This window comes from Aythya ferina (assembly GCF_964211825.1).
Source record: "Aythya ferina genome assembly, chromosome: 8".
Lineage (NCBI taxonomy): Eukaryota > Metazoa > Chordata > Aves > Anseriformes > Anatidae > Aythya > Aythya ferina.
This window is the reverse complement of record NC_140304.1, coordinates 21,143,281-21,161,113: the sequence shown is the minus strand read 5'-3', so window position 1 is coordinate 21,161,113 and position 17,833 is coordinate 21,143,281. Positions and strand designations below refer to the sequence as shown.

General features: G+C 40.2%; 1 long non-coding RNA gene across 2 annotated transcripts in view; it reads left to right on the top strand.

Moving 5' to 3' along the window:
- LOC311440308 overlaps positions 1-17,833 on the top strand; it is a 47,800-nt gene that overhangs the window by 15,803 nt on the left and 14,164 nt on the right. For both annotated transcript variants that reach the window (XR_014695326.1, XR_014695327.1), the window contains exon 2: positions 17,540-17,632. This is a non-coding gene — a long non-coding RNA (uncharacterized lncRNA). The remainder of the gene's footprint in view (positions 1-17,539; positions 17,633-17,833) is intronic.

Genomic DNA, 17,833 nt, shown 5'->3' with positions numbered 1-17,833 from the left:
CTGAGATGATTTATTATGGCACATGCTTTATTACAAAATGTCTGGACAAATAACATTCATTTTTACCGAACTAAAGCTATGCAATAAGTGTGACAGTAGAAGAAGCACATAAGCATAGTCATCCTCTTGTGTTTGTGAAACCTAACATATAATGAAATGGTAACAAAATACTGGACTGACTGAAGATGCAGTCATCTTGGTGTTTGCAAGATGAATTTCTGATTCCAGTAGAACTTCTGTTAACTTCAGGGAAGCCTTAAGTTCTCCGTTTAGAGCAGTGCTTTCCAGTATTTTTTTTTTTTTTTCCTCTGAGTATAACAAAAAAAAGTTCAACAAACAGGGCTTTTTACTTATCTATGGGCTTTTTCTGTAAATACATTGAGTTCAATTTTTTTTTTTCTCTTTCCTACAGTGTAATCATTCTTTATATATATATTATTTTTTTTTTTGATAAAAATACTGATACTGATAGCTTATCTCTCAACATAAATATGTGTTTAATCACTTAGTTCTTTTGAAAAAAAAAAAACAAAAAACACAACATTTGAAGGTTTAGTATATAAATCCTTTACAATGGTTTGTTAAAAACCTTCCTTTCTTCTGATTATTGTTTTGTTGGATCAATATTCGTGATCAAAACTATAAGTGATCAGAAAAGGGGAAATAAATTTAGGTTCTTATTTTAATATGCGTGTCTCAGCCACCTGACTCTGGCTTTAGAAATGACAGAAGCGTCAGAAATACTGAGCAGACTTTCAGGGCTATAAAAGGGTGACATCAGTCACTTGACAGAAGAATATAGCTTTGTTTTCTGAATTTCTTCATTCAATGGCATCAAGACTTAGAAGTTCACATTCTTTAAGAAGTTCCTTGTCTAGCATCATCCCAGTCAACATACATAGAGGTTCAAAAGCGTTCTCCTAAGTTACAGCTGTATGTCTAAGACTAAAATGTGTCTTTAGGCATATTTGTTCAGTTATGCATATGCCAGACAATGCTATCAGTCCACATCCTGCTTTATCTGTGAAAACTGTAGTGCTGAGTTTTGCATGAAGTTCAGGCACTCTGGGGAACACCAGCAAGTGTGCATTAACCATAGCCCTCTCTCTCCATCTTCAGGCTAGGTTAGGAACTTTCAAGAGACTGTAATGCCAGAAATTAAAACATTCTGTTGGCAGCAGGTCTTTGTTTCCAGGTGTAAGCACAAATTGTAACACTCACCTCTCACTACTACAACAGATACCACTTCAAAATAAGTGCTAGGAAGTGCTCTGTGGACCGCAGTGAGCCATGGGTTTATTGACTTTATGGAACTTTTGTATCATTTTTAATCTGTCCAGATGTGGGTAAGCCAGAAAATCTTGGAAAGATTCCTTTAAATTTTCTGGGCCTGAGATGAGATGATGTTGTACACATTTAAGGAAAAGCATATATATAGTGCCACATATGTTTTTTTGTTTTTTTTTTGGTAGCATCAGTGTCTGTATGTCTGTATATATATACATGTATATGTATATATACACACACATATAAGTGTTATTTCAAGTGTATTACCTAATAATTCCAAGATACCTTTTGGTAACAAAGAATTAGAGATGTGAAAACTGTCTGACATTAGTCAGGGCTCTGCTAGTCTAGGCTAGGCATGCCTAACCAGAAAAGGACGCTAACCTTTTTTTTTTTTTTTTTTTTTTTTTTTTTTCCCAGGCTCCTTTCACATTTGGCTGAACAGCAAAGATTTATTCTGGCAAAGCTGTCAGTATGGAGAAACACAAAGGGCATAAGCAAGGCATGAAAGAAAAATAATTTAAAAAAGAAAACAAACAGCTGGTTTGAGTTGGGTCAACTCAAATACCAGTTTATGACACCCATGCAAAGGGAGCAGAAAGCAATCTGGCTAGGAAAATGTACAGATAAAGCTGATTTATTCTGTAAGGGATGCAATTTGCTGGAATTCCAGGATTGGTTGTAAGGTTTTTATAGACAATCAAAATGTCAGTAAAATATTCTGCTCCATGATCACTCTTTATAGAAACTCTTATTTGTAATATGTATTCCAAACTTATATCTAATGCAAAGGATTAGTAAGGACACAAATGTACTTTAGCTTGTGCAGGGCTGACTTGTCCAATGCTTTTTGATGACCCTTACTGTGCTTAGTAGATACACAGAAAGAGTCATGCCAGAGACAGAAAGTCCATGAGACTATACTGATTTATCCTAGTTAAAGATTTGCCATCTTGTGCTTTTCTTCTTTTATCTGAAAAATAGGTTAAAACCATTGTTTGACTTGTTGTTGTTGTTGCAAATCTGGGCTATGATGACAAGAACCACCATTTCTGTTCAGGTAGTTTTCTGACCTCAGCAGCCCTGACGTCAGAGTGGTGTTCCCAAGCACCACTGTTAAACTATAACAACATTAGTATTACGACTATAACACTGGACAAGGGAACGTATCTGTAAATATATACAAATATATGAATATATGAATATATATATATATATATATATATATGTAACTTTCCTTCCTTTTTGAGAGGAAACATCTCCAAATTACTGGGAAGTAATTTATCTCTTCTTTATAAGAACAGTGTCCATGGTTACCTTGCTACTGCCAGTCATGCCAAGTGTTATTATCTAGGTATGACAGTTGCAGTCATACATAATGAAAGTGGCTGTATTTATGGAGGTTTTATTAGTTAAAATTATATTTCAGGTTTACTAAAGATAAAATGGATTTTCACTTTACTTTAAACAGGAGAGTGGGAATTAAAAAATCCTGTTACAATAAGATACAGTGCTTTGCATGTGAGTTTGTAAATTTGACCATGATTTTGGAAATGGATCTCTAATTTGGTATGCAAACAACACTTGCTGCACAATAGTAATGTAGCCATAACAGCAGTTTTTAGAAACTGCACATTCAATCTAGCAGACTTGTTTGGAAATGATCTGACTTTTGTGGACTGTGAATCAAAGGCAGAGTAATGTTTAAAAAGAAAAAAAAAAGGATGTATTTATTGTGGAAACTGTGATGTTACCTACGTTTAGTGTTGCACTACTCTATCTCCTTTCTATTTGTAAGTGTCTGAAATTTCCACTAGTACAAATTGCGTGGTGGTTAACCCTTGAAATAACAACTCGTGACTATTGTTGTGGAAGTTTCTTATCTTGAGAAATAGCTAAAACAGATTCATGTTCTCCTAGGAGATCATCTAGTTGTCTTTGATACTTGAGTTTTAGGTGCTTCTTCATCCCTATAAAATCCAAGTGCCTTGATGATTTAAATGTGCCCATGCTCAAAGTGATTCAGTAAGATAGGAGACTGTGCAGAGAAAAACTGAGGGCTAAGCCCCTAATGAGATGTAACATGTTTAGTTTGTTGTTCAGGTATCTAACTCTTGAGTGCCCTGATATCCCATAGAATCAATACCTCGTGTTTCCTAAATTGTTTCCAAAAGTTCAAGGATGGCATTCATAAAAGCTACTATGCTCAGTCACTTCAACAAGCCATGTGGGTCCTTAGGCCTGTGCTGTAGTTGGAGGGCTTTGTGCTTCGAAGTTCCCATCCAGCCTAAAGGGATGAGGCAATGACTTGCTGCCTCTTGCATGCTCCCTGATCTTAGGGTGCTGACCTGGAAATCCAGCTGTCCAGCCAATCTCACCACATCATAAGGAGGGTGAGGTGTGTTAATAAAGATATGGGCAGATAAGTCATAACATTTTACTATTCCTTGTGAAATCATCTTTGCTCAGAAATCCCTATGGCAATGGGGTATTCATTCCTGCGTTGGGGATTCTTAGTTTTATTTTTCTTTTTCTACAGTGTAATTACTTGAAACAGAGAGGTGGTTTTCCTATTAAATGGATGCTTGCTGTAATCATGGAACATCCTTGAAATTAAAAGGGAAGGATTCCTGCTCCAGGTGGGGATAGTGCTGTGGATATCAAGGATATATATAGTTCCAGTTTAGAAATGCATAATAATAGTGAAGCAATAGTTACTTAAGTTATTTGTAGCAACCAGTAATATTATCTCTGACCCAGGGAGCTGTAAGGTAGTTTGTACTGAGTGGCTTCAATAGAAAAGTGCCTGAGCTGTGCTGTGGAGAGGTGGTACAGACACACGTACCTAGTGGCATTCAATCTGCTGCAGCACTGAAATGTAATTGTATCAGCACATTGCAAATAAGGTCTGCCAAGAGGGCTGGCATCATTGTCTAAGCTAGTGGTTATGGAGCTTGGCCAAGAGCAATGTATACTTGGTCCCAGTCTCTGTCCTTGATTATTTCTGGCTTTCTCATATATATTCAATACATATGTGATCTAATGTTAGGTGTTTGAACTCCTCAAGGAGCAGAAACTGCATCCCACGTCTCTTCCACTTAGATCCAGGGTTGTGCTTCTTGTAGCCTCTGCCTGGCCCCATCCTTCCTGCATTCTCCCATGGGAAGTGGGAGCTGTGGTTTGAGCCCTTCTCATCAGGGAAAAACCTGGAATCCAGGTCTACAACTTTCTAAGCAAATTCACTACTTGGGTAATATGCAAAATCCCATGGCTGTGAATAAAAACTTGGCTTGCATTAAAGTTGCTCAAAGCACACCAAATAAATCAGACTCTTCAGGAGGGACAGCTAGTTTGTAAATCCCGAACAGCCTTTGTTGACAGAGAAGTGCTTAGCTTGTCAGCTCAGCTTGGATTTTTCAGAAATCTAGTGCAAAATCCCTTTGTGTCTTCAGTTTTCATTACCCTCTGAGCTGTGAGGCAGCACATTCGTGCCTGGCATTTAGGATGAAGTGTATTTCAGCTATTTGCCTGTCCTGTGTACCTGTAATACCTGGGCCCCAGAGCCCCATTCCTGTAAAAGGTTTTGTGCCAGGAAACGAGAGAGGACTGAGAGCAGAAGCCATGCTGGAGTGGTTTGAGGGCACAAGTCTGGCAGCATGCAGTACCTGGTGAATTGGGATTCAGCACAGATGTCTGGTGACTGTTTCGATGGGGAGAGTGCGACCAGATCCCCAGTCTGCTTGTGTGCTCCAAAGCTGCTTATGAAAGAATAGGAGAAAAAGGGTGATTATTTTAAAAAGTTGCATGAGCACAAATGGGTGGTTTGAATTCAACTCTGAAAAAAAATATTCTTTTAAGGCATACTTGAGCAGTTAATGTTTGAACCTGGCTAGTTTCCTGAAAGGTGATGCTTATTGTTTCCAAATCGGATGTGCTCAAAGCAACCATCCAGGGACTGTAGCCCATATCTAAGTAGCCAGATAACTTAATAACAAGCAACAGCAGGTTCTTTTGTGTAGCTATGGATGTCCTGCAAAATTATGTCTATTTTCAATAGCATGGGTGAGACATTCCTATAAGATGTTTCTTGGTTCTTGTTTCAGATGTCCAAGATTAGAAAGCTTGACATTAATGTCCCAGGCTGTACTCACACCACTTTGCTCCAAAACTTCTTACTATGTTGGCATCTCTTCTCCTGGACAACATTAATTCTCCAGTTGAGCTACACAATGGCTTACATATGCTAAATCTGTTCATGTGTTCACAGTATAAAGTTTGCCAGGCATTATTTGCATTTGTGGTTTATAAAGCCTGAATGTGATTTCCTGAATGCATGATGGTGCCATATATCATCAACTGATATACTCTGAAAACCAACCTCCTAATGACTTTTAGCCTATTCCGAAGGCTGCTTACATTATTGTAATGTTGTTCAGTTACCTCTAACAGCACCAGAAGACCACTACAGAGATTTTATTCCCTTGTGAGAGGGCAAAGCAACTCTTTTTCTCAGCTGTATTAGTTGTCTCACTACAGATAACTCAACCCAGATTTACATAGGTGTTGAATGTCACAGCTGCATGTCCCAGTGGCTGCAGAAGACACTAGGGAGTGCTCAGTGCTTTCTGAAAAATGAGACTATTCAGATTTCAAATTTACCACTGCAAATTAGAGGAGTGGAAAGCATGAGGCAATGAAGGATGGGATTTATTTGCATTCTTCTGATTCCAATAAACTGGTGTGACGACTAAATATATTTTGAGATCTCCAGAGTGTTGGAGAGCATGTAATATTTTTATCTTAACAAGAAAGAAAGAAAAAGATGGATGAAATCAGATCATACAAATTTTATTTAAACTCGATGTCATTGACTTGCATTTTATTTCTTGGTCCAGTTGAAGCAGGAAAATCCTGATTTTTCAGCTCTGCAAGTTCTATGATTACATGAGAATCCCCTAAAGCGCTGATAAAATAAATAATTGCTTCTGGCTAATTGTTTCCAAACTACAGATGCAGTCATATAGTCAAAAATCATCATGGCCAGGTCATGGAACATCTGTTTCATATAGAAATGCTGTGGTTCTTTTTGTATTCCTGTCCATCATACGCTCTTGTTGAATTTGGTGCAATTATTTGTGGAAAAATGTTGTTGCTTTTTGAGAAAGGCTTTGGAATCTGCCATTTTCCAGCAGTGTATTTCTGCATTGCATTATTCCCCCCCAAACAGAAAACAGCCATAAAGATGTGTCAGAAAGACAGGTTATTCTCAAAAAACTTATGATAGGTGACAGTCTGTTTTCAACACTGTTCTGTGCCATTTGTTATTTGTTTTCTATCACATTAACTCTTAGTTGCCCTATTTGGTAAAGATGTGTGTTGATAGGAAAACAAACAAACAAACAAACAAACAAACTAGAAGCAACATTTTCTGAACAACCTGACTGACTGATAGAAATTCTGTTAGGTTGTTCCTCTTGTAGCTAAAAATATATAAAGTACCACAGGAAGGGAAGAGATTCTGGTCAAACGTGGCTCTCCAGTAGTAGAGATGAATACAGAACTGAAGCTGTGGTGATCCTGATTGCTAATTTTATTTGTGTTTGCTCTGTTATCTCAACTTTCTCCCTGTAAATGGATTATTAATCCATCCTCCCTTCAGAGATTTTGTTTAGTACAGTCCTTTGACACTACTGATGAAGGATTTCCTCTGCAGTTTAACCCACCTACCTCTTTGTGCAGATACTCCTGACCACATCAATAATGTTTCTCCGAAGAATCAGGTTCACTGTTTTGCATGAGGAGTTGATGAATGTAATGCTGAGGTTTTTCCCTGAAAATCTGGAAGAGACACTGAAATAGTTTCAGTGAAAAGTGATCCAGAGCGTTGAGTTTTATATCCCTGAATTAACAGTGAAGGGAAGAGGAAAACTAAAGAAGTAATTTCACAGTAAAGCCCCAGCATGCTGCTGAGTAGGAGAATATTCTTTCTCCATGAATCATGCTCACTCCTGGGGAGGAAAGATAGACACCTATTTCTCTTGCCATTTACCCTCTGGCCAGCTGGCTGAAGAAGAGTCATGCACCTATAGCCACATGTTGGAATGTCTTTTCTGCTCTCTCAAGTTGTTATAATGGTTAGAACAGAGAGGAATTGTGAAGGACTGCATTATCCTCACCCTTTAATTTTGCAGGATGCTTTTTGGGGCTTCTGCTCTGCAGTACAGAAACAGCATCTTGTCTGATGTATGCATACATATGGTGGACACCAAAGTAAGGCTACCACTAGTAAGAAATACTGACTTTAATGTCATGAATTACTACTACTCCCTTGCCCTTCACCCCTTCCCTGGAAGAGGAAGGAGAAAAAAAAAGCCAAGGCACTAAGACCACTTTAGAAAAATGAAGTAGAAATGCTTATTTATTTAGCAGCTACAGCACAGAAGGAGAACACCAAAAATCAAATAAAATACCCCTAAAGTATGGAAGTCTAGTGCTAGCAAGCACCAGTTCAGTGTTATCTCCTATGGCTACAGTTGGACGCAGCAGCAGGAGTGTTATTTTCTCCCTGCATGATATGAGTCACTTCCATAGGAGACAATATGCAATCCTAAGAGCTAAGCACTAGGTGTTTCATATTTGCTGAATCTCTTGCTTTGAGTCATTGATTTCTTCACATTGAATCTCATCTCTGGCCCAGTTAGTGAGCCATTAAGTGAGGAGTCTACTGTGTTGATGAAATAATAATTCTGTTTACAGATCGCCTTCTCACCAAGACTCTGTAGGTGCAGCACAGTATCTGCTTAATTCACACTCTTAATAATTAAAGCTTTTCTGCCTAATGCCTTTGTGCAAAACAGAATTCTTGTGCTGTCTTCAATCAGAAGCAATTGCAGGGAGGTGGTCTGGGGAACTGTTCCTAGAAAGCTGCCCATTTGTTTGGCACCAGAGTATCCTTTCCTCTAGAATGAAGGAAAAATCCTTTTTAGGAAGGTGCTCAGGTCACATATGAGCATATCAGCTGGGATGCAGTGGTACTCTATTGCTGCCATACTTGTGACCCCTTTCAGCATAATCTGAAAACATAATTAACATGACAATTCAAAGTCTTTTTTCCCCCTTCTAAAATTTGAAAACATGCTGAAATTATATACATCTCTTAATGATTCCAGTGTCTAAGAAGGGAGGGGAGAAGACAGGAGGGAACAGCGTGTGCTGGCTAAGCAACTGATGTGCCATCCCATCCCTTCCTACTTGCACACTGCTGGTTTTAATGTGAACAGTTCCTTAGTGGTTGTCTTCTAAGAATTCATAGACACTTGCAAAACCTATTGTGAGTTTTACTTCCCTGGACCTCCTAAGCCCATTTATTATATAGTCAGTGAACCCGATTTAAGAGAGAATACAGATCAGTTACAAATGTTAAAATATCCTTTAGCCATAAAGACTTGGTTCTCCTTTTATTTATTTATTAAGTTTTTCTCAATAAGCATTCACAATGTTTTTGTAAATAGCCACATTACATACAGGGCTCTGTATGTATCTTGTTGTTCAGGTGTAAAAAATGAGACAAAAAGAAAGGCTGTGAAGGATCAGATGTCATAATTCTAAGCTGCCATCATTATTGATTTTCATGTGTAGACCTGCTCTTGGGCTAGTACACTGTAATTAATTAGCTATATGGGCTGGATACAGCTCTGAAGTGACCATCTGCAGTGGGATGTGAAAAATGAACCTGAGAAACCGGCTATGTAACACGATGACTATCACACCTGGCTGGTGTGACTTCCCTTTGCTTGCAGGGAGGATGCCTGGAAGCTAGAGCACTTCTTATCTCAGAGTTTAGGTTTTAGGTCACGTTATTGCTTGTGTTTGGAATATTTTTTGAGTAGGAAGTCCAACAGGGAAAGGTGATAGTCCATGCTGGAATGAATTAATTTAATTGACGCTTTTGTAAATGTGAGCATTGGCCTCCATAACTTCCCTTCCCAGATCCCTCGCAGATCCCTTGCTGTACATGTTGGGGGATGTGCTACATGTTTGACAGGTTACTCTGGTGCAAATGAAATTCCTTGAAAATGTCCAGCTTTATGTATTAACGTACTTGTATTTCTGTGCAGCTCCCCCTGCCTCCTTCCCAGCATATGTTTGAAGGGGCCCTGGCTTAAGGATAAACATTCATTTCAGTTCACATTGCATCATCCCAAACGCTTTTTGCAAAGGCTATAGTAATAGTGGAATAGTTCTGGTGGTTATTCTACTGAATAGTCTCTTTCTGGAAAACCATCTTGTGTCATGGCAAGTGAGCACTGACAGAGGGCTAGAGCTCACAGGAGAAAGGTGGCCAGACCTCCAGGAGAGGTGGTGGGTGAGGGTAAGCTATCTTTGGCTGAAGTCTTCACCCCTCTTGCCCCTGAGTGGCACTATTGTTGGTGTGAAGGTATGGGAGCAACTAAAACTTGTGATGTCCTTAAACAATGCCCCTGAAAATATTTTCCTAAGATTTTTACTTTGCTTCTGTCACAAAAAAGCAGACTGGAAAATAGTTTGAGAGCTCTTTAAGATAAATCCTTTTGTGCCTTTCCTACAGATGCAGGTAATTGCAGAGAGATTTGGGATCTGTCTAAGTCAGATCCTGCCCATTAAAAAATACATCTCAGAGTTGGATTTGACATGCAGTGTTGACATCCTTCTTTCTATAGTAAGGCAGATGATATGTTTAGCAGACAGCTACTTTGACAACTTCCCTTCTGAGGAGCTGAAGGAAAATGCTGAAAATTTCCTGTAGCTCTTGGTATTTTATGTGTTTGCTGGCATAATCTTTATAAAATCCTGACACTGGGGGGTCACATTTACTGCCACCACAAGCAGATGTAACTCCAGAGACATCCGTGGAATTACATCTCATTGCAGTTGTGATGCTGGACCTCCCTTTGATGAAAAATATTGCCTTGCTTACACATTAAGGGAGAACAGACTCGCCCACTTCTCAGCTTTGATACCAATTCTGCAGTTTAAAAGGCAGCAGGATCTTTCCAAAACTGTAATTTCTTTCCATTAGGAGAATCACCTGCACAAACCTTTCAAGAAATTAAAAAAAAAAAAAAAACAAAAAAAACCACATCCTCTTAGTAGTGTGAATTACATCTTTAGTTATTCCCTATGCATTTTTTATGTTTTTTACTTCCTTTCTTTCATTTTACTGCACTAAAACCTACCTCCAGTATCCTAATGTTGAATAGCTAACTGCCCATATTATGTGATAACAACTAGCTCCAGAAACAGACTCTGAAACCATTGTAACCAGGCTCGACCTGCCAACATTCTCACTCAGAATGAGATGAAAACCAGGCTAGTGACTTATAAAAACAGTGTAGATTTTTCATTTTATCACTTCTTTAATAGGAGATCCCCAACAATTTTCTGGCAATATTTTGATGGGTTACTATGAATATATATTTCAAAATCATTACATATCTAGTTTGTTTTTATGTGGTTTGACTCTTATCAAGATGTATGTCAGATCTTACTTTACTATCTGAGAAGAAGGTTTAACTTGCATATTTATAAAATATTTAGGGCCACACGTAATGAAGTGGCAATGTGTTTTGGCACAGGTGCAACTGTGAATACTTTCAGTGTGTCAGATACAAGGTTTGTGACAATTACTATATCTTCTCTAAAGGTACAGGCAGACAAAACGTCTTCTCATACAATAAGCCATAATTGAAATCGATTGTAAATGTACAGAAATTTCTTTTTTAAAATGTCTTGGTCAAGTTTGCCCTCTAGTGGTACAGAGTTTGCTAACTCTGGACCCCCAGGAGCCCGTGCAAGAAGGGCGCTCTGCAGAGAGCATAGGTAATGGATTTCATTTTACTCTTTAATTCATGGTTCAGATTATTTATCAGCCTTTACTGTGAGCCTCCCATGTACAGGGAAAACTTTTTCTCACCTAGAGGTTAGAGCGAAGTGTGAATAAGCCTACTTTCCTTGCTGCACCAAGGAAGAGGAGAGAGAAGACCACCAAGTCTCTTATATGGAAGATAAGGCCAACGGCAGTTGGTAAGAGTTGGGGGGAGTGGAGGGGGTTGCAATTCAGTTTCCTGGGGTTTTGCTGTAGGAATACGTTCAGCTAGTTGAAACACACTTGATTATGCAGCCCTTTCATTATGAACCTGTTTTCTGGTTAACAAGAAAAAGAAGTCCTACAAATAGAATGTTCAAGAATTCAGGCAAACGGAAGACCTTAAAGTAGGACTAAAATTGAAAGGTCTTTTCATATGAAGAAAATCTTTTGGGAAGGGAAGGGGGTAATGAAACCCAGTAGCTGTGAAATTGCTATGTGATAACCAAGTAAGCAACCTCTCAGTCTGTCATTCAGAGAAATTATTGCAGTTTTCAGACTTGAGTCAATGGATTAATATGGCAAACTATGCCACATATTTTGTTTCGCATACACTGTTTTAAATGATCTACCAACATTTCTGCAGCAGAAGAAACATTATTTTTTACATTTTTTTTTTCCATAGAGCACATGCTGATATAGAGGACAATGGTGAAGTGCAATGAGTTCAGTGGTGTTAATGTAAATATTGAGGAAAAGAATGAAATTCAAGAATGATGTAATGGGGAAATTATCAGGTATCTTCCTGAGGGGGCTGACTGGTGGTGATCCCACTTCATCTGTATTTCAAACACACCCAATGACTTGTAGCAGTTGGTTTTTAAAAAAGTAGTGTTCCCTGTTCCCTTTTCCCTTTCCCTTTCTTTCCCTTTTTTGCTAAATACAGCTATGTTTGCAGCTAGTAGTGCTTGAAGCAGAGCTGCAGTTAAAGGAGAACTTGATTACTGGAATTGTGGCAGGGGGGTGGACACAATTAGAAAAAAAAAAATTTATATTGCCAATATAGATGTGGCAGTTCAGTCATACTGTCCTGGTCAAATGATCTCACAGAATCACAGAATTTCTAGGTTGGAAGAGACCTCAAGATCATCGAGTCCAACCTCTGACCTAACGCTAGTAGTCCCCACTAAACCATATCCCTAAGCTCTACATCTAAACGTCTTTTGAAGACTCCCAGGGATGGTTACTCCACCACTTCCCTGGGCAGCCTGTTCCAATGCCTCACAACCCTCTCAGTAAAGAAGTTCTTCCTAACATCTAACCTAAAACTCCCCTGGCTCAACTTAAGCCCATTCCCCCTCGTCCTGTCACCAGGCACATGGGAGAACAGGCCAACCCCCACCTCGCTACAGCCTCCCTTGAGGTACCTATAAAGAGCGATAAGGTCGCCCCTGAGTCTCCTCTTCTCCAGGCTGAACAAGCCCAGCTCCCTCAGCCGCTCCTCGTAGGACTTGTTCTCCAGGCCCCTCACCAGCTTCGTCGCCCTTCTCTGCACCCGCTCAAGCACCTTGATGTCCTTCTTGTAGCGAGGGGCCCAAAACTGAACACAGTACTCGAGGTGCGACCTCACCAGAGCTGAGTACAGGGGGACGATCACCTCTCTAGCCCTGCTGGCCACACTGTTTCTGATACAAGCCAGGATGCCGTTGGCCTTCTTGGCCACCTGAGCACACTGCTGGCTCATATTCAGCCGACTATCCACCATCACTCCCAGGTCCTTCTCTGCCTGGCAGCTCTCCAACCATTCCTCTCCCAGCCTGTAGCTCTGCTTGGGGTTATTGCGCCCCAGGTGCAGGACCCGGCACTTGGCCTTGTTCAACTTCATGCAGTTGACCTCAGCCCATCGGTCCAGCCTATCCAGATCCTCCTGCAGAGCTTTTCTACCCTCAAGCAGATCGACACACGCACCTAACTTGGTGTCATCTGCGAACTTACTGAGGGTGCACTCAGTGCCCTCGTCCAGATCATCAATGAAGATATTAAAGAGGTCCGGCCCCAGCACCGAGCCCTGGGGGATGCCACTAGTGACTGGCCTCCAACTGGACTTGGCTCCATTCACCACGATTCTTTGGGCCTGGCTATCCAGCCAGTTTCTAACCCAACGAAGCGTGGGCCAGTCCAAGCCAAGAGCAGCCAGTTTCTTGAGGAGAATGCTGTGGGAGACGGTGTCAAAAGCCTTGCTGAAGTCAAGGTAGACCACATCCACAGCCTTTCCCTCGTCCATCCAGCGCGTCACTTTGCCATAGAAGGAGATCAGGTTCGTCAAGCAGGATCTGCCTTTCATAAACCCATGCTGACTGGGCCTGATCGCCTGCTTGCCCTGCAAGTGCTGCGTGATGACTCTCAGGAGGATCTGCTCCATGAGCTTCCCTGGCACTGAGGTCAAACTGACAGGCCTGTAATTTCCCGGGTCTGCCCTCCAGCCCTTCTTGTAGATGGGATCTCAAAATGGATCAGTTGCATTTATATATTAACAACAAACAAAATCTTAAAATGTGGCTTTTAAGCAAGGACTTTCTCTGAATGTTGTCCATAAAGATACTAACGGTAAGGCAGGGAATTCAAGAGGAACAAAAATGTGCACATTTCAACCACTCCACTGGAGTGCTGAAAATGTGCAGCATGGGTGAGTGAAGGTGACGTTTAAACCTTTGCACCATAAAAGATTTAGCCTTAGAATTTTTAAAAGAGATGAGAAACCATATAAATCAGTACTGGCTAGGCCAGGATTTTCTTTCTAGGTGTTTATGGTGTTTATTCATGTAGAGGTGCAGGTTTAGGAGGACTGAATATCCCACAAAACAATGAGCTTTGCCTCCACTGGTGGCTAAACTCATCTAGTCAGTGCCTACGTGTAATGAGATAATGTAATGTCATGCAGAATTATATAAGAAATAGTACTTTGGGCTTCAGATCCTTTCACAAATATAGATGAAGCAGCCCCATAACACTTCACTCTTGGTCCCCAGCACAAGTGAAGAGGCTGAGACAGAGAGAGACTCCTGCTCTCTGCACAAGGGAATTCTGTCCCAGGGGTTTGGGCTCGTCATGCTGCCTCTCCTTCTGCGCAGGAGGGGGACATCAGCATCCCAGCATTTCTCATGAGTGGAGCAATCCATTTTGTCAATCCACCAGCTGGCCAAAAGGTGGAGAGAGTGCCAGGTTCCCTGTCTGCCTGGTGCTAACCAGCTGGCCCTGGGCATGCTTAGGAGCTTGCAGAGCCAAGCCGAAGGCAGGAGGCAACATGCAGGAGCTGGCTCTTAGCTGGATGGGAGCTGGCATCCTTACCTGGCCCTGGGAGCTATGTAATCCGTACAGTTGCAGCTGGGGATCTAAGGACTTGGCAAAGGGGGCAACCTGCCTGCCAGATTTATTTTGGTCTGTCAGGCAAGGTCACCAATTAATGCCTCCAGAGCCTTTCAGTTTGGTCACATCAGAATTTTCCAATGTGAAGCACTAGGATTGACTGATGCCCAGCTTCACAAAGGAAAATAAAAAAAACCTGGATGTAATGTGGGTGGTTAGACTGAAATCCTAAATGTTTTCTCCTGTACCTGTAAGTAGCAAGGCCTATAAGTGTCTAATTTTCACAACTTGTGCAGCTCTCCAGCACCCTAAAGAGCATCCTTGTATCTGCTCAGAAGTGTTGGAATAGCTACAGGGCTTAGCCCTGTCTCACGAAGGGCAGATGAGGAGCCTCACACTAGATGTCTTCCCTCAGCACCTTTAATCTGTGTCAGTGAGACCTACAAAAAACAGTATCTGTGATTACACTCAGTCAGTGATACAACAGTGGTTTCCACTTACTTTCTTACAAGGATTGAATGGGTTGAACAGTCACCTGAGATATGAGACGTAGATTGAACACTGGATTCAGACAAATGAAAGTTAGATCATGTGATACAGGTAATCATAAGAGACAATTGGAGCACTATGAAGCATGCTATAAGGATGTCCAGATTGGGATCAAATGGAAGCGGTACAGCTGCATTACAGAGTTTAATAGTGAAACAGCATTCAGAGATATCAAGATATCTGCAGTGAGTCTGAAGTAATATAAAGAGGTTAGTGTCTTGGTAAGGTAAGCATTTTATTGCTTGTTCCAGCCCTAGCCTGAGTTTGCATCAATCTCTTATGCTCATAGTGAGTCTAATATGTATACCATCTGCAAAGTCTCGTGGTCATGAACATATTTTGAACATTAATAGCTTTGTTTGGATCATGTAAGCAGGAATCTGTTGAATTCTAGTGTTAGCTTATTCAGCTCAATTTCTTCGTTGTGTTTCTTTTGATGTAATTATCTTTTTATCAGCTGATGAGAAAACAAAGCATCAAAACATCTCTTGCTAGAGTAAATTTTCAACCACACAAGAGACAGATATGACTGTTGCTAAACAAGGCACTTAAACATTGCTTTATGTAATGTCTGTAAATAACACTGGGTTACTTCAACTTGCAAAGATTAAGATGATATATGGACAAAATAATGTGCAAACAAAAAAAAATGGAGATCAGTTTGAGAGGTGCTAGTCACAACATTTCATGCATTTCTCACCACTTACTGTATTTTGAAATTCATTTCATTACCAAGAAGATTTTAGGAATCATGAAAGTGCTCTGAAGCTTCAGAACTAAAAGAGCCTGTGATCCATTTCTCCAGTGAGATAAAACAAGGATGTGGCAAAAGACCATGGGTCATTATTTCAGCACCCTAATTTAGCATTGTTTGTTATGGTAACCCTTGCAGAGTTCATGCAGGACTCAGGTCTTCATGGTATCTGATTATTCTTCAAAGTATCACAATCTGTATTAAGGCAAAGCCAAATACAACAGAGAACGTGGCTATCTAATAACAGGACCAAAGCTGACTTATGCGCTTCCTGATGAGTCTCAATTAGCTGCTACTGTGAAGAATTTTGGTTTCATTTAGCCTCAATTAGGCAGATGGCAATTGGAGTAGTTCAGGGTAATCTACAGAGGTTTTGGATGTTCAGGCTCCTTATGGGCTCTGAACTCCATCCTTTCCCTAACATTAAAACCTCACTTTACAATGACTGTGTCACACATGTCCCTGGCCTGGTTTGTAGTCATAGATGACTGAAAGGTAACAGAGAAGGAAAACAGTGAGAAAAGAGAGAGAAAGTCTGTAGAACTCTGAAGGCTTCCACAAGCTGATTTTTTAACATAGGGTACAATCTGAATTTTAAAGCTGCCTGAATAGCTTCCAGTCTGGGTGCACAGATACAGAGCTGCCTTCTTCGCCCTGGCTCAGGGGTTGTTTCTGCAGGTTTGATGAAGGGATGCTGGGATGCCCACATTTGTCCTCCATAGAGAAGCTGAACAGGCCAGTGTGCAGTGATAAATGGGGAAAGAAAACTCAGGTGGTGGAAGAAACAGGCTACAGATAATGAAGGGAAGTGCTGTGATCAGATCTGTCTATATGTGTATATAATTTCTTCCCCAAATTCATCTGAAAATAAACTTAATATTAGGACATATAAGTGCTCAATGTGAATTACAGCTAAGTGAACCACAAGGGAAAAAGCAGAAAAAACAGATGTCTTTTTGTGCATTAAAACATTTTGAGGTATCAAAATAACAGCCTTTCAGACTGGTTGAAGAAGGACCATAAGTACTCTTTTTGAACATCTTTGGATTTTCTAGTAAACTGTTCTCCCAGCCCTGCTTGCAATATAATTACTGCCTATCCAGCAATAACAGAAATGAGAATGTCTTAGGTAATGTCTTTTTCCTCCAGAGACAATGTGAAATGATGCTCAGAAAGGTACAGAATTGTAATGTACTCACAGGAAAAAACAAAAACAAAAACACATAGTAATCAAGTGTGGAGGTTAGTGGGAAAAGAAACACTACCTCAAACCTTGATTAGAATTTATATAAAACTTCCTGGAATGTATCAGACCTATAAATAAACCTGAAGAGAGATTTAAACTGCTGCTAGTAAACAAATAAACCTGTAGATGGCATGAGAGACCTTGAGATTCAACATACAGACCAACCACTAATAGCTACTCTCCTGCAACCTTCTGTGCTGTCTCTGGTTTTAGCTCTAACTATCCTATATGCTGGATTCCCGAGGTTTCTTGTTCATCAGCTACACTTAGATCCACACAGTACATTTATTTTTAGGGACAACTAAAGTTCATTTAATAACTCATTTAAACGTGCTGAGTAAAAGCCTGGATCTGTTGAGTTTAACCATTGACTTCAGTGGGGTTGGAATTGTACAAGTTATTTTTTCTTTTTTGTTGGTCATACTGGGGAGCAGGCATTTTGTTTCCAGGAGGGGTCTGATATTAAGTTTTATCTTTTCCTCTCATACTGCAGATCCTTTCTCCAGGGCACAACGACAGCTTTCCTGAGAGTCACTGTGTCATTTAAAATTAGTGAATCAAAAGAGCCTGGTCTGATGGACAAAAGGTTTGTTGCCTTTGTCTAGGATACAAAAGACTGTGTCTCCAACAGTTTTTTGCCTATCTTACTGTAATAGCAGGATCCGATTCTAGGCTTTTATGAATAATCCACTAAGGTTTAACCAAAGCTGACCATGAACAAATTAAGTGTGTGTATATATATATATATATATATATATATATATATATATATTTTAGTGAATGTATA